The sequence below is a fragment of the Trichosurus vulpecula genome, chromosome 6, assembly GCF_011100635.1.
Source record: "Trichosurus vulpecula isolate mTriVul1 chromosome 6, mTriVul1.pri, whole genome shotgun sequence".
Taxonomy (NCBI): domain Eukaryota; kingdom Metazoa; phylum Chordata; class Mammalia; order Diprotodontia; family Phalangeridae; genus Trichosurus; species Trichosurus vulpecula.
The window spans coordinates 100,377,841-100,401,882 of NC_050578.1; the positions used below are offsets into that span (position 1 = coordinate 100,377,841).

The 24,042-nt window shown below is 40.3% G+C and overlaps 1 long non-coding RNA gene across 1 annotated transcript; it reads right to left on the bottom strand.

Moving 5' to 3' along the window:
• Window positions 1-4,573: 4,573 nt before the first annotated feature.
• Window positions 4,574-23,301, bottom strand: LOC118853791. The gene is made up of 3 exons (XR_005010687.1): window positions 23,221-23,301; window positions 20,308-20,659; window positions 4,574-6,101 (listed from the first exon to the last, which is right to left on the bottom strand). It is a non-coding gene; the product is annotated as an uncharacterized LOC118853791 (long non-coding RNA).
• Window positions 23,302-24,042: the final 741 nt, after the last annotated feature.

A 24,042-nucleotide genomic window follows, 5' to 3' on the forward strand; every position in this document is an offset into this window, starting at 1 on the left:
AAGTTTAGTGCGGTCATTCTGCTCCCCAAAATTATATTATGTGCATTGCATATCGTGTGTTATAATATTGTATATTATGCGCATTGACTAATCTGTATATATGTGGTTGCCCCCAGGTAGAATGCAAAGTCTTTGAAGGCCAGAAATTTTGTATCACCTGTGCATAGCACAATTCCTGGCACATAGGGATAGCAACTGAAATTGATTTAATTGGCACCAGGAGCTTTCAGATAAGGAAAATATCTCTATCAGTGCAAGCTGGCATCTTCTCTGCAACTTCCCATCTTGGAAAGTTGCATAGAGTACTGAGAGGTTAACTGAGAGGTTTCTCACGTGGCCAGTATGTTAGAAATATAACTTGAACCCAAGTCTTCTTCCTCCTGAGGTCAGCTCTCCATCCACGACACCACGCCATCTCTCACCTTGTCCATAGTAGGTATTTAATAAATGCTCACTTCATGAAATGAAAGAAGGGAGTTTCAGCCTGTGCCTGCATGCATTCGTTATTCAGCAGCTTCCTCCGGCAAGATGGTGAAGGATGCTCTTTTGTCATCACTATCAACAACAGCAGTAGTCATTAGGTACCCTCTGGATGTGTGGGACCACATTAAGACTTCTATGATACATTTAATTCATTTATCAAGCACCTACTGTATGCCAAGTGAGAGGCAGATGTGAAATAGTAGATGGGAAGCTTCCTTTGAGGCAAGAATATTTGGTTTCAATACAGTGACAGTGTGACACTGGGCAGGGCATTTTATCTCTCTGGGCTCTAGACACCTTTCTCAAGGTAGTGGTTCCAGAGAAAGGGGTGTTTTGCATTGGAAGATTCCCCTTTGGGAGTCCACCTCCACATCAATGCAGTCACAGGTCCAGTAAAAAGGGGAGGCAGGCACTCAGGGCTAGGGAATACATAGATATGGACAAAAATGTAGAAGAACATTGCAAGGATTTGGAATTTGAAAATTAAGACTTATTCCTCTGTGGCAATTTCACAAATCATTTGATAAACAACCCACTCGACGCTGGGATTTAGGTTGTCTGCATTTTTTCCTTAAAAGGAATAAGCAATTAAACCACTTTCCTTGGAAGATGGTTTAACATGGAAGAGAAAAATGACAACCAAAAATACTAGGTTTTTGAAATTGCAAGCCTAGTATATGAAATAAGTCTACATATTCAGGAATACTTTTGAAGGCTCTGAGATGTCACTGAGGTAGGCACTCCAACCATGGAAACAGTTTGCAGTATACTACCCACAGCTTCTTGTCCTATGAGACCTTTGTACCTGTCCTCCTGTAAATCATCCATGGGATGTGAGAGGAAGGTCCACCATGAATTCTAGGGGGTTCTCTCTCTCTGTCTCTTTCTGTCTCTCCTTTTCTCTTCCCTCTGTCTGTCTCTTCTGTCTTTTTCCTCTCCCCCGTCTGGCTCTTTCTTCTCTACTCTGTCTCTCCCTCTTTCTCTGTTCTCTCTCTCTTCCTTTGCTTCATCTTTTCTCTATCACCTCTCTCCTCTCAATGACCCTCTCTCCTCTCTCTCTTTCTCTCTCTCACTCTTTCACTCTGCCACTCCCTCTGTCTCTCTCTCTTCTCTCTCCCTTTTCCTCTATCTCTCCACATCTGTCTCTTTCTCTCTCTGCCTCTCTCTGTCTGTCTATGTCTCTGCCTGCCTCAATGGATTATCCCTTACAGCTCCAATATTGAAGTTTGAATTGCCCAGCAGATGGCGCTTTCCCTCAAGCTACCCAAAGAGAAGTTATAAGCAACAAAAGAAATGGAATGTAGTTTAGAACCGCAGGATGTCAGAGCCAGATGGAACCTTCAGTTTCAAATGATCCTCTCTATGATCCAACTCCCTTAATTGTTAGAGGAGCAGGCTGGGATCCACATGGAGGATAGGACACGCTCAAGGTCATGGCTTAAGAATGAATGCAAAAAAGCAAGTTATTCCAGAATAAAGAGGGTGGGGGGGAACCTAAATTTTTAAAGAAAGAAAATCTATCTGTAATAGAAGCTATTTTAGATTCTCTCCTGCGACTCTGCCAGATATCCTGGGGCACCATGATAAACCCAGCGCAGAGTGAAAGCAGACAGTCTGGGTGTTACAAAGAAAATATTAGATGTGTATATGTATGCATATGCCAATATACATACGCATATATGCCAATACATCAGGGATCTGTGCTTTCATGGGTACAAGATCTCTCCACCAGAGCAGATGTTTGCTTCGTGTTTGTAAGGCTGGTACAATAAAAATAGTGGACATTTATATTGTTCTTTAAAATTTATAAAGTGTTTTATACAGAACATCTCATCTGAGTCTCAAGAAAATTAATCAGCATTATCATTATCCCTACTTTACAGCTGGGGAAACTGAGATTCAGGGAAATGGAGTGACTTATCCATTGTCACACAGTTAGTAAAGGTCAGAGACAGGATTTGAAGTCACGTTGAATTCTGCCTCTGACACATTCTAGTCCCCATGAACCAAAAGCGACTGGATATTAAATAACCAAACAGGTCCTGTTAACCCAAGAAATAAGCACCTAATTCTCTCCTGGTCATCAAATATCTGGTGCCTGCCCTGGCTGTTCTCTAAAGTCGGAAGTCACAGATGAGCTGGTGAATGGCTTTTGTGAAGGGAGTTTCTCCACTGGGAATTCTCTTATATTGATGAAATCACAATCTGGACCATAGTCAGCCCTGAAGAATGGTTCAGTGGAAAGAGTCTCTGGATTTGAGGCTGCAGATCTGGGTTCAAATCCTTACTTTGCCACTTACTACCAAGATGGTCTGTGTCATTTTTACTGTAATGCCACAGTACTGTATATGTATACTGTAATACAGGGCTGTCCAACTTTAGGTTATCTTAGGGCCGCGTTAAAATAAAATAATTATTCGAAGGCCGCACCCAGAATAAAAAATACCATACACTAATAGAAAGTGGGGAAACACGCGTCATCAATAGGACAGGCGAAGGCGCGAAGCACCAAAACAAACACAAAACGACAAAGCTACAACAAAACAGTATAAAGGTAGGTGCGTACTGACTAGTCTGCATGGTATAGACGGAACGCATCACACAGATTGATAGAAAATTCCATGTCATATGTTCCATCCGTAATACTGCTTAAAAACATCAGACAATTAATATCAATGAGATTATTTATTAGTGATGGAATTAGGAAATCTAATACACATTCCATGCAAATTATTATTTTATTTTTTCACTTGTGAAAATTAAAACCCACAGGTGGGCTGCATAAAATCGCACTGCAGGCCGCATGCAGCACTTGGGCCATATTTGGGACAGCCCTGCTGTAATACTATACTTTAATGTATACAAGTCCGACATGAGTATTCCGGTCGTTTGGGACTGAGCTGAGTTTCTCATGATGCTGCTGACCTTCTAGTTCCATTTCTCTCTGAAGACAGTGATGAGTGGTTCCTGAAACACTCTAGGTATGGAATTGATTCACTGTGATACTGAAATAAGGAGGGGTTGGTATATGTTTAATAATCTTTTCTTCAGGAAAAAAAATGTACTTGTGATACACTTTAAAGTTTAATCTGCATTATTTTCTGTGTCATTTTCTTCAGTCTGGAGAATCAACAGAACAATAAGTCAAACCAATTTGTAGTGTTTGCTGATTTCTGAGGTGTAAATGCTCAACCCGAAATTTTAATAATCAGCTCGCAGGAATTGGTTTGAGTTGGCTCCAGCACATTGCTACCAAAGCCTGAAAGAACGCAAATCGCTGGAACTGGTAGGGGCAAAGTTCAAGATGTTTCATCTTTTCACGATAGTGATTGAATGCTTCCCCTTTTCTCTGACCACATTCCGTTACCCCCCCCCCCACCCGTGATTAACTGTTTGCTGTAAGCACTGGGTTTACTGGTTTTTTTCCACTCAAAACCATTCTCATTTACAGAAACACTCCAGGATTTTTGCTTTCAGGTCTTCCACTAATCTTGATAGATATTCCTTTGTCAATGTAAAGAAAGAAATCCCCCCAAAATCGAGCAACTGGAAGCCAGCATGAAAATGGAAGGCCCACCTGGCTCTGTGTGCTGACAGACTTTTTAGCTCCTAATATTGACGCTGGGAACATAGTTCGTCCTCTTGCATACTTCCTTTTTATAGCAAACAGGAGATTTACTGGATCTCCCCAGAGGCAGGATAGAATCCATAGCTTCAGACACTTGGATTAGATGTCTCCATGGACCAAAAGAAAAGTGATCAGAGGGTAAAGAACTGAGCAAATCATGTTACCCCAAGGAATGAGCCTCCAATTCTCTCCTGGGCAGCAAAGTCTGGGCTGCTTTGTCTAAGCTTGTAGAGATGCATTACCCACAGACTCTAAGATACAAGGGACAAGGAGGGGAAGGACCTTCACAGGGACAAACACTCTTAAGATTATCATGTTTGAAGAGGATGGGGATGCATTTTCCTGAGGGCCTCTTTGAGAATATTCAATTAGGCTGCACTTTCCAAAAAAGTTATTTTTAGAAGCAATTATGTTAAGGGCTTCGAGCTGCTTGGAGTCTGATCTCTAAGGATATCTCTTGGCTTAAAGTACCCTTAAGGTACTAAGTAATATTACCCTCCCATAAAAGCAAGATCTATCCCACACAATAAGAGGAGGAACCCTTGCATTTGAAGAGGGCTAAGGTTAATTTGGAAAGGGTGGGGTGTGTCTGAACAAGAAGGTAACGTCTCCTCACAAGGATTTTTCCTTTCAATGTATAAAATCATAAAGTCTTAAGAAGGTACATTAGAGATCATCTTGCCTAAACTCCTATCCCTGGCAGAAATCCTTTTGTAGACAACATTCCTAATGGATGATCATGTTTGAATGCTTCTAGTAACAAGGAGCTCACTACATTTGTCAGTGTTCCGATATTAGAATGCTTCCTTATATTGGGCTAAAAATCCTTCTCTCCATACTTTCTATCCATTGGTTCCAATTTCTTTTGGTCTTGCAGAGAATAAATTTAATCCTTTTTTTGTTTGTAACGGAGAGAATCCTAGATTGTGTATGGAAAGATTTGGGTTGGAATTATGTTTCTGACACTGGGTAACCATGAGCAAGTAATTTCTAAGCCTGTTTTCTTGTCTATAAAAGGGAACAAATTATAACCCCATACCTCACAGAGTTGTTGTGGGATCAAACGAGGTGATGTATCCAAATGTACTTTGAAAATTTTAAAGTGGTGCATGACCACAGACTACTACTATTATCATACATTCAAAGATAGTGACCATTTAGTCCTTATTTCTGTTATTGGGGTTAAATTTCACTGCTTTATTTGACCATTCCCCATATGGTGGGGTTTCTAGTCCTTTCGCCATCCTAATCACCCTTCTCCGAGTTGAGGGAGAGCCATCCAGTAGAAAGAACTGACTTTGAAGTCAAAAGAACTGGTTTCCAAGCCCAACTTTGCTTCTTCCTACTTGTGTGACCTTGAACAAGTCACCTCCACTCCCCTCTCTCTGAGTCTGATTGTCTTCATCTGTAAAATATTGAATTTGCCCAGTTTTCAATCCTATGATATGCTCCAATTTGTCAGACTCTTTTATACTGTGGGGCCATAGGTGGGCAGACCAACATAGAGTATGGCGGCCTTGCCATCTTATTTCTTCCAGATGTTATCTTTCCATGTAAGCAGCCTAACATTATGTGCATATTTTAAATAGTCACATCACACTGTTTATTCATCTTAAATTTCCAGTTAACTAAAACCTCTGTCTTTTTCACCATGTCTTTAATGAAAAAGATTTCTCTTCCTGGGTAGGGGGCTATTTTTGCCTTTACGTGTTATGCCTAATCAGTTTCATCTTCTTAATTTGGCTCATCGCTGAAGCAAAGTCTTTTTAGATCCTGATTTTGTCTCCCAATGTATCATCTATCATTCTTTGGTCAACAAAGTCTGGGTTGCTTTGCATAAGCTTGTAAAGCTGCATTACCCACAGAATCAGGGATAAAGTGACAACATGGAAAAGTACCTTCACAGAGAGAAACACTCTTAAGGTTACAGTTTTTGAAGAAGATGGGGTTGCATTTTCCTTAGGCCTCTTGAAAGTCAGCTTTGTGTCAGCTGAAAAAAAATGATAATTATGTCTTTTATGTCATCATCATTAGGAGGCAGCTAGGTGGTGTAATGGATAGAGAGCTGAGTTCAAATCCAGCCTTGGACACTTACTAACTGTGTGACCCTGGGCAAGTCACTTGAGCTCTTTTTGAATTTTCTCCACCTGAAAAATGGAGCTCATACTAGCACCTACCTCCCAGGATTGTTGTGAGAATCAAACAAAATATTCATAAAGCATCCAGCACTGTGCATATAGCAGGTACTTAATAAATGATTATTTCTTTCCACTTCCTTTTATCCAAATCAATGATGAAAATGTTGACTAAGAGAGCCTTTTACCTCCAATTTGACATTCGTCAATCATCACTTCAGCTTGGTACACATGGAAAGAACTCTGGATTTAGAATCAGAGAATTCTGGGTTCAAATTCTGACTCTGACACTCACTACTTAAGTGATCTTGGGAAAGTCTCTATATTTTTCCTAGACTTCAGCTTCATTACTTGTAAAATGAGGTTCTTGAATTAGATAAACCTGAGCCCTAAAGGTCCCTTCTAGCTCTAAATCTGTGATTATATGCCCTCTATCTTCCAGGCTCAAGACCTAAAGGTCACCTTGACTCCTCTGTGTCTATCTCCTTCTTCTTCTTCTTCTTCTTCTTCTTCTTCTTCTTCTTCTTCTTCTTCTTCTTCTTCTTCTTCTTCTTCTTCTTCTTCTTCTTCTTCTTCTTCTTCTTCTTCTTCTTCTTCTTCTTCTTCTTCTTCTTCTTCTTCTTCTTCTTCTTCTTCTTCTTCTTCTTCTTCTTCTTCTTCTTCTTCTTCTTCTTCTCCTCCTCCTCCTCTTCCTTCTTCTCCTCCTTCTTTTTCTTCTCTTCCTCCTCATCCTTTTTCTTCTTCTTCTTCATTCTTCTTCTTCATCTTTCTTCTTCTTCTTCTTCCTTTTTCTTCTTCTTCCTCCTCTTCTTCTTCTTCTTCTTCTTCTCTCCCCCAACCAATTATCAACTCCTCTTTCTTCCAGAGACCACTCATGTATTGAAAGGCACCATGTGTGGCAAAGGTTGTTTTTGCATGGCTTAATAGGAGGCAGAAGAGATATCTCTAGCTCTCCTCTCCCCATCCTTTTCCAAGGCAGACTAATTCCTGTCAGGAAAGAAAGCAGGAAGTAGGGGCTAAAAGTCACTACTCTGTTCTCATAGAGAGGGCTAGAAGTATGTCCATCTGCTCCCTTAAATCTTGCTCATCTAGGAGATATGATCAGGTTCTATCTAGCTTCTGATAGAAGTTTCACTACCGTGGAAGGAGGAGGACCCTAAACTCTATATCCAAGACTTGACCCTTTCCCATCAAATAACCAGTTCCACAATGAACTAGCTAATTGCAAAGAAACTCATTTATGCAAATTATAGCAAAACAGAAAATGCATAAAGTATCTGGGAGTCTATCTACCAAGATAGACCTGGAACTATATGAATCCACCTACAAAACACTCTGTAAAAAAGAGAACTAAATAACTGTAGAAATATTATTCATGATGGGTAGGTCAATATAATACAATTAAAACCAAAATATTACCTAAATTAATTTACTTATTCAGCACCACACTACCAAATGATCATTTAATATAGGTAGAAAAATAATAACTAAATTCATATTGAGGAACAAATGTTGGAAATTTCAAGAATAGCAATGGGGGGAAAAGTGGGAAAGAAGAAAATTACAAATGTGAGAGAGGCCAAAGGAAAACAGACCCTCTAACTGCTGTTGGTGCAGTCATTCTGGAAAGCAATTTGGAACTGTGCCCTAAAAATTACTGAACTTTGCTTTCCAAGGAATACCTAGCAATACCATTACTAAGTCTATAACCCAAAGATATACAACAAAGCAAAAAATGCACCTAAATGTACAGACACATAGCAGTTCTTTTATAATAGCCCAAGACTATAAACTAAGATGATGCCTACCTTTGGGGAGATGGCTAAACAAGTGATGGTAATAGAATATTATTATACCATTAAAAATGAAGGAATAGACTGTTTCAGAGGAAACTGGGAAGACCTCTATCAACCAAGGCAGAATGAAGTGAGCAGACCTAGGACAATTTATGCGACAACATTAACATCATAAAGAAAAACAATGTTTGAAAACATCAGGACTCCAGTCAATGCAATGATAAACCACAACCCCAGGCACAGAAGATGAAAAAACACTTCCCATCTCCTGTTAGAGAGGTGGTAGTCTTAAAATGTACAGTGAGACACATTTTTGGATATTAACAATGTGGGATTCTGTTTTGCTGGACTGTGCCTATTCGTGGTTTTTTTATTTTTATTTTACTTTTTTCTTGTTCAATTGGGATGAAGGAATGGGAGGGAGAGATAATAAATACATATTAAAATGCTGTTTTTGAATGAGACAAGCAACCAGAAGTTCCTCCCAGTGACAGAATATTTAATGGGTAAGTACCGCGACCAGATGACAAGAATTTCAATTACACTGGATCCTGAGTCCATACCCTGAGTTACGAGGTATCTTAAGTCCAGAGTTCCTGAGTAAATCAACCTAATAATCAGCCCTACTGGAGGACCTACTGGGTGATCAGTGATGAACTCTATTGAATTGTCTACATTCCTTGCCTGTTTGTAGGAGGAGGGATCATAGGGTCAAAGCAAACTGAATTGAGCATGTCTTAGAACTCTGGGGTTCAGAGTATCCTATATATCATTTGGAAACTGCCCAGGTCTGCAAGAGACTCTAGGCAGGGAGCCATGCAGTTTGTTTCATTATTTATTGTATATACTTTATTACATTATTGAAAATGGTTTTATTGCCTTGATTAATTTCATGCCAAAAGTAAAATACTGCATACAGTATCAAAATATGTTTTGTCTGTCACTAGGAGAAGGTGGATCCATTATGTGAAGGCCACATGATCAGGAATCAGTATAATGCAGCAATTTTAGGGAGGAGACAGGTTTTTACAGTAGGATAGGGGCTCAAAGTTGATTCTGATTCAGTAAATTCACAGTAATTAACAACTTACTAGATGGTTAGTTGTCATTGCCACCCATACAGAGGATACTACGGAATAGAACGTAATCCGTTATCTGAGAACCAATGAAAATTTGAGACTTTTGCTCAGAAGGATAACCTCATAACCACAAAGGTGAGCATGGGACACTTCAAGACCTGACTTATCTTTTTTTTTTCTTTTTTTCAATATTTATTTATTTAGTTTTAATTTTCAACATTCACTTTTATAAGATTTTGAGTTTTAAATTTTCTCCTCCTCCTTTCCCAAGACAGTGTGCAATCTGATATAGACTATACATGTGCAATCATATTAAACATGTTTTCACATTAGTTATGTTATAAAGAAGAATTAGAACCAAAGAGAAAAACCATGAGAAAGAAAAAAAGAGAGAGAGATAAATAGTATGCTTCAATTTGCATTCAGACTCCATAGTTCTTTCTCTGGATGTGGATAGCATTTTCCATCATTAGTCTTTTGAAACTATCTTAGTTCATTGCATTGCTGAAAAGAGCTAAGTCTATCAAAGTCGGTCATTACACGATTTTGCTATTCCTGTGTACAATGTTGCTGTTACTGTGTATAATGTTTTCCTGGTTCTGCTCACCTCACAATAGAGGATTTTCAAGAATTCTTTTTTTTTTTTAGGCAATTGGGGTTAAGTGACTTGCCCAGGGTCACACAGATCCTAAGTGTTTGAGGTCAAATTTGAACTCAGGTCCTGGTTAGATCCAGGGCTGGTGCTCTATCTGCTGCAACACCTAGCTGTCCTCTTGATTTATCTTGAAGAAAATCAGGTTGGTGGTTAACAGTGACACCTAGTGGTTAAAATAGCACAAACTGTGGCTGCCCAGAAATGGATTTATGTTTCCAACACCATCACTGTACAATTAAGCTCCCCTGCTACATATTTTTACCCAAAGTTGTATTTTCTTGGAATCAACAAACAACACCAAGTAGGATATACTTACATAGCATCCACAAAAGGCATTTAGAATCAACTTCCTTGGAAGGTACAGAAATTTGGACCACATTAAACCATGTTTTGTTTGTTACCAAACAAAAGCCAAAACACCTTCCCATTACAGAAAATCTGGAATGAGAACAGATTCAAAGAGTACTGTCCCTTCCTCTAAGCTTGTTGACTTTAGGAGGCAATGGGGGAAAAATCGTGTCTACCATAGCTACTTTTGCTCCACAGGGACTAATCTTCAACCTGTTGACTCATGCCTCAGACCTACCCAATCACAAGGACTCCCCAAACACATTATGAGCCTCATATAGTAGTGTGACTTTCTATTACATGCATGGGCAGGGTTGTGTAGTGGGAACAGGGTTAGATAAAGGAGAGAAGACATGGATTCCTTTTCCTGCACAGACTTGCTAGGAGGCCAGGAGGGAGCTCCCTGTAGTTTATATTCTTTCTCAGTCAAGTGGAAGGTCTCTAAAAACCTGCCCTGTCCTGACCCCAGAGGCAGGTTGTGAAGGGAAATGATATGGCTGGGGAAATGCGGTGAACTCTAAAAAAAGGAAAGTCTAAGGAAAAGCAAATGGTGATTTTTAAGCAAGTCACACTCTACAAGGGATCTCACTTTCTTTCAATTCTACCATGTTTGTATTTAAGCCAGCTTTGCTCTGCCCTTCAGGCTGGTGTTGGGCAGGCCAGGTGGTACAATGGTTAGAGCGTTAAATCTAGAGTCAGGAAAACTTCATTTCAAATCTGACCTCAGACACTCACTAGCACTATGACCCTGGGCAAGTCTTTTTAACAATGTCTGCCTCAACAACAGGGATAATAATAGCACTTATCTCCCAGGGTTGTTGTGAGGATAAAATGAGATATTTGTAAAATGCTACACAAAACTTAAAAACTCTATATAAATGCCAGCTATTATTATTAAGCCCAGATGTTGCAACAGTTAAAATGTAGTGTATGATTTTGTTATGACAATCTATGACAGAGATTCTTTTAAAGGTATCTTTTTTTATTTTTTGAGGGGAGAAGGCAGGGCAATTGGGGTTAAGTGACTTACCCAAGGTCACACAGCTAGTAAGTGTGTCAAGTGTCTGAAGCCACACTTGAACTCAGGTCCTCCTGACTCCAGGGCTGGTGCTCTACTCACTGTGCCATCTAGCAGCCCCTATGGCAGAGATTCTTAACTTTTTTTATGTCATGGGCCTAGTCTGGTAAAGCCTATGGACCTCTTCTCAGAATAATTTATTTAAATAAATAAGACAAAACACATAATATTACAAAGCAAACCAATTACATTGAAATACAGTTATTATTATAGTTATTAATTATAATACCAATAGCATTTATTTAGCTATGTGCTAACCCTAACATATGCTCCCCAATTTAGAAAAATCAAACCTAGTGAATAGAAAAGAACCCTCTCTTCCTTCCTCCTTGGCAAATCCTGCAAAAAAAAAAAATAGGCTTGGAAAATAGCAGGCATGAAGAAGGGTTTGGTTCTGGGTTTGCAGAAGGAACGCAGCATCGGTTTTTAGATGACTGAGTAGAAAAAAAATTTACCCACACAGACATTTTATGAAACCCCAAATGCCTCAAAGTGCAAAGAATGCACTAGTTGAGCCTTTTTGTAATGAATTCATCTGGCTAACGAAGCCCCGTGGTCTCCTTCACTGGCTGTGTGCCCAAGTATCATCTAGCTGGGGAATGGGGTTTCTGAGTGTTTGGCACATGACCACACAATGGCCTGACGTTATTGATCAAGCTTAGACTTCCATTCTGATCTCAGCTCCTATGGTAAATGCTGTAGAATATTGTAGAATATTGTGGAATACCATTGTAGAATAATTTTATAGAATGGTAGTTTTAGCACTAGAAGAGACATTGGAGATCATCTATTGATCTAATCTGTCCATTTTACAGATGAGTAACTGAGGCCTAAAGAGTCTTAAATGGCTTAAGATTAGGCAGGTAGTGAGTAGCAGGCAGAGAAATCAAATCCAGGTCTTCAGATTCCATAAGCACTGTTCTTCCCACTACTTCTTGTTGCCTCTGAGGTCTGGATTTAGAATGAGGAAGCCCTGGGTTTAAATGTCACCTCAGACACTAACTAGCTCTTTGATTCTGGGTAAATTACTTAAACTCTCTTGGCCTTAGTTCTTCATGTGAAAAATGAACAAAGTGGACCAGATGGCCTCTAAGCTCCCTTTTAGCTCTAAATCTATCATTCCTCACTAAGCAGATGAAACAAAACTTAGCCCAGAGAGGTCAAGTGATCTGTCCATAGTTAGTTGTATTGGCATGTGACAGAGCTAGTATTCAAAACCAGGTCCTTCGATCCCAAACCCTGTGCTCTTTCAGCTGCCCCATGCTATAACTAGAATGCCAACTTCGAGATGGGAAGTTAAAAAATATGAATAGGAATAATCAGTCTGTATTTTTGCAGTATTTAAAATAATCATTTCTTATGTGTAAGCCTGCTCCCACACCAAGGCTGGAGCGGTTTCCAGAAGGGCAGCCTATGATGCTGATTGCTGAGAAGGTAGAGAGAGATGGGACCCCTGATTGGCTTAGAAACCTCTTGAGCCCAAAATGCAGAGGAATTTTGGAAAGACTTCAGAAGGGCGATCAAGAGGGGATGGCAAACTTGCGAATGGTAGATAAGGTATCTTTCTGTAGCTAAAGACAAGTAGGGAAGCCAAGCCTCAACATGTCCTTAACTACCAGTTCCTGAGAGCCTAGAGATCCCTAAAAACAGGCTTTCCCCATGATACCATTCTCTCCTTGGTCAAGCTGAGGGTTTATCTCACTCTCAGTGAAAGAGCTCACCTACTGCTTGGATAAGGCACCCAAGGCTTCCTTACTCTAAATCCAGACCTCAGATGCAACAAGTAGTGGAAAGAACAGTGGTTATGGAGTCTGGAGACCTGATTTGATTTCCCCACCTGCTGCTTACTACCTGCATTGGGTTTGTTGACTATCTGAGATTGCTTAGAGAACAGTGGTAAAGCATATGGCAAAGCATTATCTTTCATGCAATTTCCATCAATAAAATCTCATCTGTTTCTGATGGGGATTCATTTGAAAGTGTCAAGGACTTTGGTGGCTTGGAGTTGGTGGGTGTGGGGGAAGGCGCCACCACTCCAAGGGCTCTTACGTATATTTGCCAGTACTTGGTTAGGAGTAGGTATGAGTGGTGGCAAGAAAGGTAAATCTTTTCTCCACAGTATCTCCTTTAATTATGGTTGCAAGGCCCGAGATTGAAATAGGAGCAGTGGTCTGGAAGGTACTACTATTCTGAGACTTTTGAGTTCAGGGTCCTCAACTATCTCCATCATGGTTTTAGGGGAGGTAGAGGCTGAGGTAATAGCAGTGATTTGACTTGTCTGGCACTCATCACCTCCTATCTCTCAGGGTGTCTTACTGCTTATGCTAGGCTAGCTTTTCTGCCCCACAAATGGCAATTGACTGGTAAGTGAGTATGGATGGCTGACCACTTCTCCATAGGAGTTACTTTGTTGTATCATGATTGTGGAGGCTGAGCTGGAAGCAGGACAGGTGGTCTGGGTGGTACTGCTCATGGATTTAGGGCCTGGACTGTTTCTACCTAGGTCTGAGAAGAGGTAACAGTTTGACTTGCCTGGTATATGCTACCTCCTGTCTCTTCCTCAGGGTTTCTGTCTATTTCAGGCAAGATGGTTTGTCAACCCTCCAGGTGAGATCATATATGAATGTAATAAAAAATTTAATACTTGCTAAGCAAAGATAAAATGGGTGATTTCAGAGAAACCTGGGAAGACTTATATGCACTGATTCAGAGAGAAGTGAGCAGAACCTAGAAAACAGTTTATATGATAACGTTGTAAAAACAACAACCTTGAAAGACTGAAGAATCCTGATCAGCTCAGTGGCCAAACCCCATACCATAGGATCAATGACAATATATGCTACCACCTCCAGACATACAGGTAAGAGATTCAAGGTACAGAATGAGAAGTATGTTTTCATGGATGGTAATTGTGGAATTGGTTTGGGGTTTTTTGACCATGTGAATTTGTTACAAGGAGTTTGTTCCAGTTTCTTTTTTTTCTGAAGGGAAACGGACAAAAGGGGAGGTCAGTAATAGTAAAGAGTACAATAATAGTAAAGAAGAAAAAATAACCATCAGCTTGGTTACTCCAATTAATACAACAATCCAAGACAATTCTGAAGGACTTATGATGGAAAATTCTCTCTACTTCCCGAAAGAGAACTGATGAACTACAAGTGCAAGTTGAAGTGTAATTTTCTCACTTTGTTCTTCTTGCTTTTTTGTGACATGGCTAATGTGAAAATGTGTTTTGTATGATTTCGTGTGTATAATTGATAAGATATTATGTGCCTTCTAAATGAGCAGAGGAGGAACTGTAGGGAGAGAATTTGAAATTCAAAATTTTTTTTAAAAATGTTGAAATAAATAATAAAATTTTAAATTTAAAATTGAAAAAAAGAAAAATTTTTTTTATTGAAACATGTTAAAAATGCACAGAAGGAGAAAGAACAGAAGCAAAGCCAGAAGGAAATAAAGATAAACAAGTCAACTTCGAAAGTTATATGTTGAATTTATTTTATGCTGAAAAGGAAAAGCAAACTGTAACAGAGATATCAAGTTTCATGTATAAGCCTCTTTTGCTGTTTTACTTTGTATATGGAAATGTTCATTTTATTTGGTGTTTATTAAGTTTAGAATAAAAATAAATAAAATTTTAAAGACAAATAAAGCAAAGAATTGCCTTAAGCAAGTAGCTCTCAAACTTTTTGGTTTCCTTCAGAGTCTTGAAAATTATTGAGGATCCCCTCCCCACAAAGAGTTTTTGTTTGTATGTATATATATATATATATAGATAGATAGATAGATATAGATATATATTGATATTTAACATATTCGAAATTAAATGTTTTACATGATTGCACATGTATAACCTATATCAGATGGCTTACTATCTTAGGGAGGGAGGGTTAGAATTTGGAATTCAAAACTTTAAAAAACTGAATGTTAAAAAATTGTTTTTACATGTAATTTGGGGAAAAATTATTTAAAAAATAAATTAAAATGTCCATCATAAAATTAGTTTTGACTTCGTAGACCCCTTGAAAAGGTATCGGGGAGCCCAGAGGTCCCCAGACCACACTTTGAGAGCTGCTGGCCTAGAGGAGCTGTTCTAGCAACAGCAATACTTTTAGCAGAGCTTCCAGAAATAGCAGCACTTACCTACCCCGCCAACTAACTATCTTGCCTTCCTTGTCTTTAGGTGAAAAAATGGGGACTCTCAGGAGGCCTGACTGACCGTGTGGTAAACAGGAATCCTCAGAAATCAGGTCACGGTTAACCAGCAAGCTTCACTGGAAAAAAACCCCACTGGTCTCGTCCCCACAATGGGGCTAGATTATGTAAGCTGGTTAGAAATGAAGTCAGCCCATTTCCACCATCTGTGCCAGTGGTGGCAGGAAAGATGATAAGGTAACACCTAGAAGAAGAGGGAGGCAAATCCCTTCCCCCTAACTTTGATGAGAGGAGGGAAAGGAGCAATTAAGCTACTGACACAGAAAGTTCCTCCTGATTTATTCATAGCAACACACCCCCTTCTTATCACTTATTAATATTTGCAAAGTGCTCTGAGCCTCACTGATACCACGTGCCTGGTAGGGGCCATTTACTTATGATTACCTCACCAAAAAAAAGCAGGACAGCACAGACTTTTACGTGCTACTGGCCAGCAAAGAGCCAGGGCTCATGAACAAAGACGGGCAGGCAGACGAGAACCTGAAACCAGAAGGAAGGAAAGGCATCCTGGGAAAGGCAGCATCTTCTGGTTCATCTTGGCTTCTGCCCTCTCCCGCACCACATGCCCACAAACCACTGGCTGGGAGGCCAGCTTACCAGTCTCAATATCAACATCTTTTTTCAAAGGGAGAAGGACTTATGGAAGCCCCTTAAGGTGAATATTGCCAAGTCAGGGCTATGTTCCAAGCACAGAAAAATACCTATCCTCAAAACCAGACCAAATCCTGGGAATGCACCCAGATCTGGAGAGATAATGGGATCAAGAACCAGAACAGTGACCTTTGAGGTCAATCTAGTCCAACCCCCTCATTTTACAGAGAGAGAGGCATAACAAGGTTTAGTGACTTGCCCAAGGCCACATAGGAAGTAAATATGAGAAATGGGATTTGAACCCAGGTTCTCTAATTTTCAAGTCAGGGGCTCAATTCATTGATCCATCAAATAGTCAGGACACAGGGGCCTTTGAGATCAGTGTGTAGTGGAGAAATGCCATGGCAGCTTCCCCTTCCAACACATTTTTTGTGGGTGGATTTAATCTGTCCTTGATGTATTCCTAGATGCTTCAAGTTGTATTTCAAAAAGGAGTTGATATGTCAGCTCACTGGAACGTTCCCAGAACATGATACATTAGACACAGCAGGCCCCTGAATGGTAGCAGATGAAATACTGAATAATGAGGTCTTGAGAAAATGACAGAAACTAATCCTGTGGGCATGGACATAGGGTTAAAACTGTGAAATTGTTCTCCAAATCAACCCACCACTTATTATTAACTGCCTGTTAAAAGCTGGGTATCATGCTTGGCCATGGAGATCCAACAACAAAAATGAAACAGTTCTTGGCCTCATGGTGCTTACATTCTACTAGAAAAGCCTGCACCCTCTGCTGGATACAACTCTTCTATGTTTCAAAAACAAACAAAAATCCTAAAAAGCAAGCCCTTCCTCTTGAATTTCATCCCCCCCCCCCATCTCCATACTATGGAATGGAGTTATATAACCATTTGGATCCTGGCCCCCTGTCATCATGAGCAACTTTCATTAATGTTTGAGACTCCCATTCCTATTTACTAAAGACATACATGTCTATAAAATAAAGCCAAAACTCCTTAGTTTCAATCATTCAACAAGCATTTATTAATTACCTCCTAGGTGCTATCTGAGGTAGGGAGGCTTAGTGGATAGAAAGTGCCAGCCTCAGGAATATATTGAGAGAGGGAGAAAGGGAGAGATAGAATGGAATAAATTATCTCACATAAAAGTGGCAAGAAAAAGCAGCTGGTTGGAAGGGAAGAAGGGGCAGGCGAGGGGGAATGAGTGAATCTTGCTCTCATCAGATTTGACTTGAGGAGGGAATAACATACACACTCAATTGGCTGTCTTACCCCACAGGAAAGAAGGAAGAAGGAGATAAAGAAGGGGGGATGATAGAAGGGAGGGCAAATAGGGGGAGGAGGTAATCAAAAGCAAACACTTTCAGAAAGGGACAGGGTCAAGGGAGAAAATTGAATAAAGGGGGACAGGGTAGGATGGAGGGAAATATAGTTAGTCTTTCACGACATGAGTATTGTGGAAGGGTTTTATATAATGATACGTGTGTGGCCTATGTTGAATTGCTTGCCTTCTTAGGGAGGGTGGGTGGGGAGGGAAGAGGGAAGAGAATTTGGAACTCAAAGTTTTAAAAGCAGTTGCTCAAAAGAAAAAAGTTATTTTTGCATGCAATTGGGAAATAAGATATATAGGGAATGGGGCATAGAAATCTATCCTGCCCTACAAGAAAGTAAGGGGAAAGGGGATGGGGGGGAGTGGAGTGAGAGAAGGGAGGGCTGACTGGGGAATGGGGCAATTAGAATATATGCCATCTTGGAGTGGGGGAGGGTAGAAATGGGGAGAAAATTTGTAACTCAAAATCTTATGGAAATCAATGTTGAAAACTAAAATATTAAATAATAAAATAATTGTTAAGAGAAAAAAAAATAAACCACTAGCCTCAAAACCAGGAGGATATGGGTTCAAGTCCTCCTCTGACATATGCTAGTTCTGAGACCCTGGGCATTTAAGCTCTCAGTATTCCAGGTTATACATTTCAGAAAAAGTGATGACCTGCACTGGTAGAGGGAGTTTCCTTACCTGGAAGTTCCTCAAAACATTGAAGTCATAGTTCTAATCCCTAACCCTAAATGCAAGACCCTGTGCCAGGTGCCGGGATTAAAAAGACAAATGCAAGACAGATTCTTACAATCAAGCTAGAGAGACAACTTCTGTGTGTATGTGTGTGTGTATATAAAACACACATATACATATGTGCCCACCCATACATATGTGCATACATACCTATTTACATGTAAAAGTATATGTGTATGTATGTGTGGGTATATGTAGAGACAAAATGCATACAGGTGATATGGGGAGTAAAGCTAATGGAATCAGGGAAGGCTTTATATAGATGATGCTTGAACAGAAACCTGAATGAAAGAAATCATCCTAAAAGGTGGAGGTGAAGAGGAAGTGCACTTCAGGTAGCTGAAAAAAAAAAGCCCAAAAGCACAAAGGAAGAAGATAAAGGTCCACGCCTAAGGGACAGGAAGAAGGCCCGTTTAGCTGAAGTGCCATGTAAGTATAATGTGTAATGAGGCTAGAGAGATAGATTGGAACCAGGCTGGGAAGGGCTTTAGAGACCAAATGGAGGGGTTCAGATTAGATCCTAGAGTTAACAGAAAGCTATGGAGCAGGGGAGGGACAAGTCAAAGCTGAACTTTGGGAAGATCACTTTGATAGGTTGTATTTGGATCGGGGGCACACTGGAGGCTGGGAGGCCAACCAGGAAGTCACCGCTGTAGTCTGGGTGAGAAGTAATGAGGGCCTGAGCTAGGGTGGTGGCTGCATTGGCACAGTATTCGAGGCCCTCTACCACCCAGCCCCAACCTACCTTTCCAGTTTTATCTCTCATTGCTCCCCTACACACACCCTCATCCTCAGCCAAATTGGATGACTTTGTGTGGGCTAAAACAAGCCTTGAGCTTTCTCAGATCATTTCTTGTTTCTCTTCCAGCAGGGTCCTAGGAAACAGAGCCTGAAGAGTAAGGGATGTAAAACCCCACGTAGAACCTCAGTCAGTGGGCTGCCTTCATCGCTGCCTGTGTGCGTCTTCTGGATACACGTCAGAAATCTCAGATATGCCACCTTCTACCTCTGTGACCTTCTCTTGTCTGTCAGTACAATGAGGAGATAGGACCAGATGACCTAGCTCTAAATCTGTGATCCTATGTCACTTCAACGATTCTGAGCTTCAGGCAAGTCTGTAAGATTCATCTACTAAGCGACTGATCCTGGGCTTTTCTTTTGTGGAGGCTGTTCCCTCATAGATTGTAGTCGTAGAATCACAGGATCATTTAGACTTTAAGGTCTCTAAGGGGTGTAGGGGGTGTTCAGAGAGGACTAGCACCTCTCATGCGAGGGCTCGCCGGGCCCTTTTCAGGGCTGCTCATCCACCATTGGCGTCCACCTTCACCCAACTCTGACCTGTGGCTCCAAGAAGCTGCAGTGTGCACAGAGGTCACATTCCAGTACCATCTCAGCTAAATCAGGTGGAGGGTAACCGATAGGCCTCAAACTTGTCGGTGAGTGGGGGGTTGTTTACCCCAAGCATGTGAAGACTTCTCCCAGCGCAGGCAGATGAGAACAACTTATCCCAATGGCCATGGAGGCTGCTGAAGCAGGGGCTAAGGAGTGCTTAGAGCTTGGTCAGACCTCAAAGATGCCATGGTCATCCACAGTAGCCTGGGCCATTGCCAGTCATTCTGGCTTTTTCCTGCCACTGGACTTTGATGACTCCAGAGAGAATGAGGCTTATGACTTTGTGCAACTCTGCCTCACTTCCATCTAATTCACATACAAGTCATGACATTACCCAGCTATGGCATTGGCCCTCTTTGAACATGAAGGACACACAGCAAGGTCCCTTCTAGTTTTATCTAATCCCATCTCATTATACAGGGACTAGAGAGGTTACCTGATATATGACAAGGCCAAGGCCACAGTGAGAGAGGCAGGATTTGAACCGAAGTCTTCTCCCTCTAAATCCATTGTTTTTCTCACCATACTGTGCTATCTCTTAGACCTTTGACATTAATATATTGACTTTACATTATATTTGTCACCTTAGATGAGTCTCTTTACTTCTCTGGACACATTCTCCCCATCAAGATGAGTGGGCTGTACCAATTGATCTCTAAGCACTCCATGAGCCATGTTAATTTTGAAAGCCTTATTAATTTCCCGATTCAATAGTATTTTCACTGCAAGGCCAAGTGCACTGGGAGCTTTTGTGATGACCGAGCTATTTTATTTACTACCATTAAAAAGCAGAAGGGAATTATTAGGTGCCTACCTTGGCTTCATCTTCCTCCAGCTGAGCTCGGTTGTGCAGGCCTTCCCTTGGTAGAAGAACCCCTCTAGGTCAGAGACAACTGATGCTGTGTATCAGACCATGCTCCCTCCTTCTGTCAGCTGCCAGTATCTATTACTGTCTGTTCCAGCTGTCTTCTCCAGATAGCAGCATCAGGCTAGCCAGCAGACTGAATCACGATTAGTGATGGATGCGACTGAGTTATGCCCGGGTCCTCCACTACACCATACAAAGGAAATTCAATTCGCCACTGGTCCCAGACCATAAATCACTCTGAGGAGCATGTCGAGAAAGTCTCAGCATCTCTGCCCTTGAGTCAGATGGAAAAGTAATCCTAGGAAGAAAAGTGAGAACCAGAGGTGGGGGACTATCAGTGCAGAATGTTGCAAACCCAGTCAGTTTAGATCAATTAATCAATGCACATTTATTGTTGTTCTGTTGTTTCAGTCATATCAGACTCTTCGTGACCCCTTTTGGGGGTTTCTTGGCAAAGATACCTGAATAGATTGCGATTTCCTTCCCAAGCTCATTTTACAGATGAGGAAACTGAGGTAAACAGGGCTGAGCCCAGGGTCACACAGCTATTAAGTGTCCGTGGCCAGATTTGAATTCAGGAAGATGAGGTTTCTACTCTAGGCCTGGCACTATATCCACTGTACCGCCTACCTGCCCCAAAACATTTATTAAGAGCCTACTATGTGCCAGGCACTATACTAAGCACTGCATTTTGATTCATGTGTATTTGGTTTTGCTGAAATACTTTAATTTAAAATATATATATATATATATATTTTGCTAAATGAGATGGCTAACTGGGTAGGGGAAATATATTCAGAAATAAAAGGCAAAATGGAAACAAAATACACCAACAAAAAATTTTAAAGAAAGATTGCATACAAAGACAATTCTACTGTAGGATTGGAAAAGGTTAAATGTCTTGATTTTCAAAAAGGGAAGAGAGAGAAATCTGCAAACTTACAGGCCAATGGGCTTGACCTTCATATCTGGCAAAATTCTAGAATGTATAATTAAATAAAATGCTGTCTAGAAAAGAAAGCAGTGATCATAAAAAAGCCAGCATGACCTCATCAAGAACAGGTCATGCCAGACTAACCAAAGGAAAGATGAGGGAAATACTACTGTAAGTACAGCTTCTCTGCAGCAGATTTAATAATGTCTCTCATGAAATTCTTATGGAATAGAGGGAGTTGCGAGCTAGATAACAGTATAATTGGTTACATTCAGACCTGGTTAAATGAGAATAGACCCTCAGTTTACTTATCGGTAACACGAGCAGGCCCAAAGAATAGTCTTTAACAGTTTGATATCAATTTAGATATTTCTAATAGAGCACTCCAGGGATCTGTTCTTGGTTTCATGCTGTTTGACATTTTCATCTATGACTTGAATAAAGGCATACACAACATGGTTATTGAATCCATAGGTAACGAAAAGTGAGGAAGATTGGCCGACACTTGGATAAGGTAGGCAGAATCCACAAGATTCGACTTTAGCTGGGGATATTGAGACCAAGAGGTGAAGCAACCTTCTCCAGGGAACTTTATTTTTCAGGCCTTTACATTTCAGTTTCCAAAACATCAGAATTTTAATGATTATAAATTTAATGCTGGAAGGGATATTGAAAGCCACTTTGTCCAACCTCCTCCTTTTTTTCTGAAGAGAAAACCAAAGCCTGGAGAGGTTAATTACTATACATGGTCATGCAAGCGACAAGTAATAGAGCTGGAATTTGCATCCAGATTCTCTCACTCCAGACCCACCATTTCTTCCCAACATACCATACTTTCTCTCCTGAATTGCTAATAATACTCAGTTAGGCACATATGGCCTTTATCAGAATTGGTTTAAAAATATCATCTAAATCAGGAGAACTATGGAGTCTGAATGCAGATAGAAGCATACCATTTTTTTCTCTCTCTCTCTTTTTTGTTCTTTCTCATGGTTTTCCCCCTTTTGTTCTGACTTTTCTTTCACAACATGACTAATGTGAAAATATTTTTAATATGTATATTAATATGTATATAATTTGTACAAGTATAGCCTATATCAGATTGCTCGCCATCTTGGGGAGGGAACAGGGGAGGGGGGGGGGGTGGAGAAAAAAATTTGGAACTCAAAATCTTATAAAAGTAAATGCTGGAAACTATCTTTACATGTAATTGGAAAAAATAACATTAAGTGGAAAAAATAAAAATATCACCTAATTAAGGCAAAGTTTATATGAACCTGTGTATGTATATATGGTATATTTGTACACATGTATATACATACTGCACATATGTTACCCGTGTGTGCATATAAATTTGCATATGTATATACCTATTACATTACACCATATATTTGAACATAGGTCCAGTTTCTTTTTCTGAACTTACCTTTCATCACCTCTTATATTCTTCCTCCAAAATGGAATCATTGAAAATCAAGAGATACAGTGGTTTATTATGTTATAATTTCACCTTTTTTTCGATCAATCCTGTGATTACACTTGCATAGGGAACTTCACATTAGGAAATTCCCTCCACCAAGTCTTTGAGTGTTACTTAGGGACTCAAAGATGTTAAGTGAGCTGCCCAGAGAAAGTATATGTCAGAGACATGGCTGGAAATCAGGTCATTGGGACTCCAAGGCTTGCTCTCAAGCACTAACCGTCATACCATATGTCTCTCACTTTACTTTAAGAACAGTTAGAAAGAAACCTTCCAAATCAACCCAACATTCACAGTTCATTCACAGCTCATCACACTCACTATTGTAACGGAAGCAGACACTGAATCAGCAATCCCAAATCAAACCTGGCCGAATCGGGAGTTATTCGGTCTTACTCTATTGAACAGTGTAGAGGTGCCTGGTCCCTCCTGGTTCCAGACTTACCAACAAAAAACTCTGAGTCAGTTCAGAAAGGATCTGCCTGAGATTAGCCATGAGACAGGAGAAGGACTTCCCAGACAGGATGGTCTGTTGACCTTTGTCTCATTACAGGGCTTTTCCCACCAATCCACTTCTGTGTGTTGGGGTGCACTGGAGAACCAGGGCATTCGATAAGCAAGCTAAGCAACTGGTCAATCATAAGCTCAGTGAGCTGGTCGAGTCAGGTGGGTGAAACGTGTTTTAATTTTACTGGTTCTGCATCAACCTACTGGAGGAATTTTTAAAGAGAAAGGTTTAAACAAATAGTCAAGAAAGAAAAATCCAGGGTCACCTTCATTCAACCTGCTGCCAGCCAAGAGCATACTTTTTTTTTATCACCTTCACTATGTGCTCTAAGTGTTCTGAGATAAATAACTAAGATAATCGATTTAGAACTGGAAGGGACATCAGAGTTTATCTAGTCCAGATCCCTTCTTTCACAGATGAGGAAAATGAGACCCAGAGAAAAGAAGGTACACGCCCAAAGCTCATGCAAGAAGTAAGCCTCAGAAACGGGATTTTGAACTCACATCCTCCGATTCTATAGGCAGTATACCTTTCACTGCACCAAGCTGCCTCTCCAGCTTAAAATTTGTAAGAATTGCCTTTTAAAATCTTCATCTAATTTCGTTTCTACTTAGAACAGGAGTTCTTAATCTGGGGTTCATGATTTTGTTTTTAAAAATTCTTTGATGGATATAATTCAATATAATTGATTTCAAATCTAACCTCAATCAATTGATTTCAAATCCAACCTCAATCACTTACTAGCTGTGTGAGCCTGGG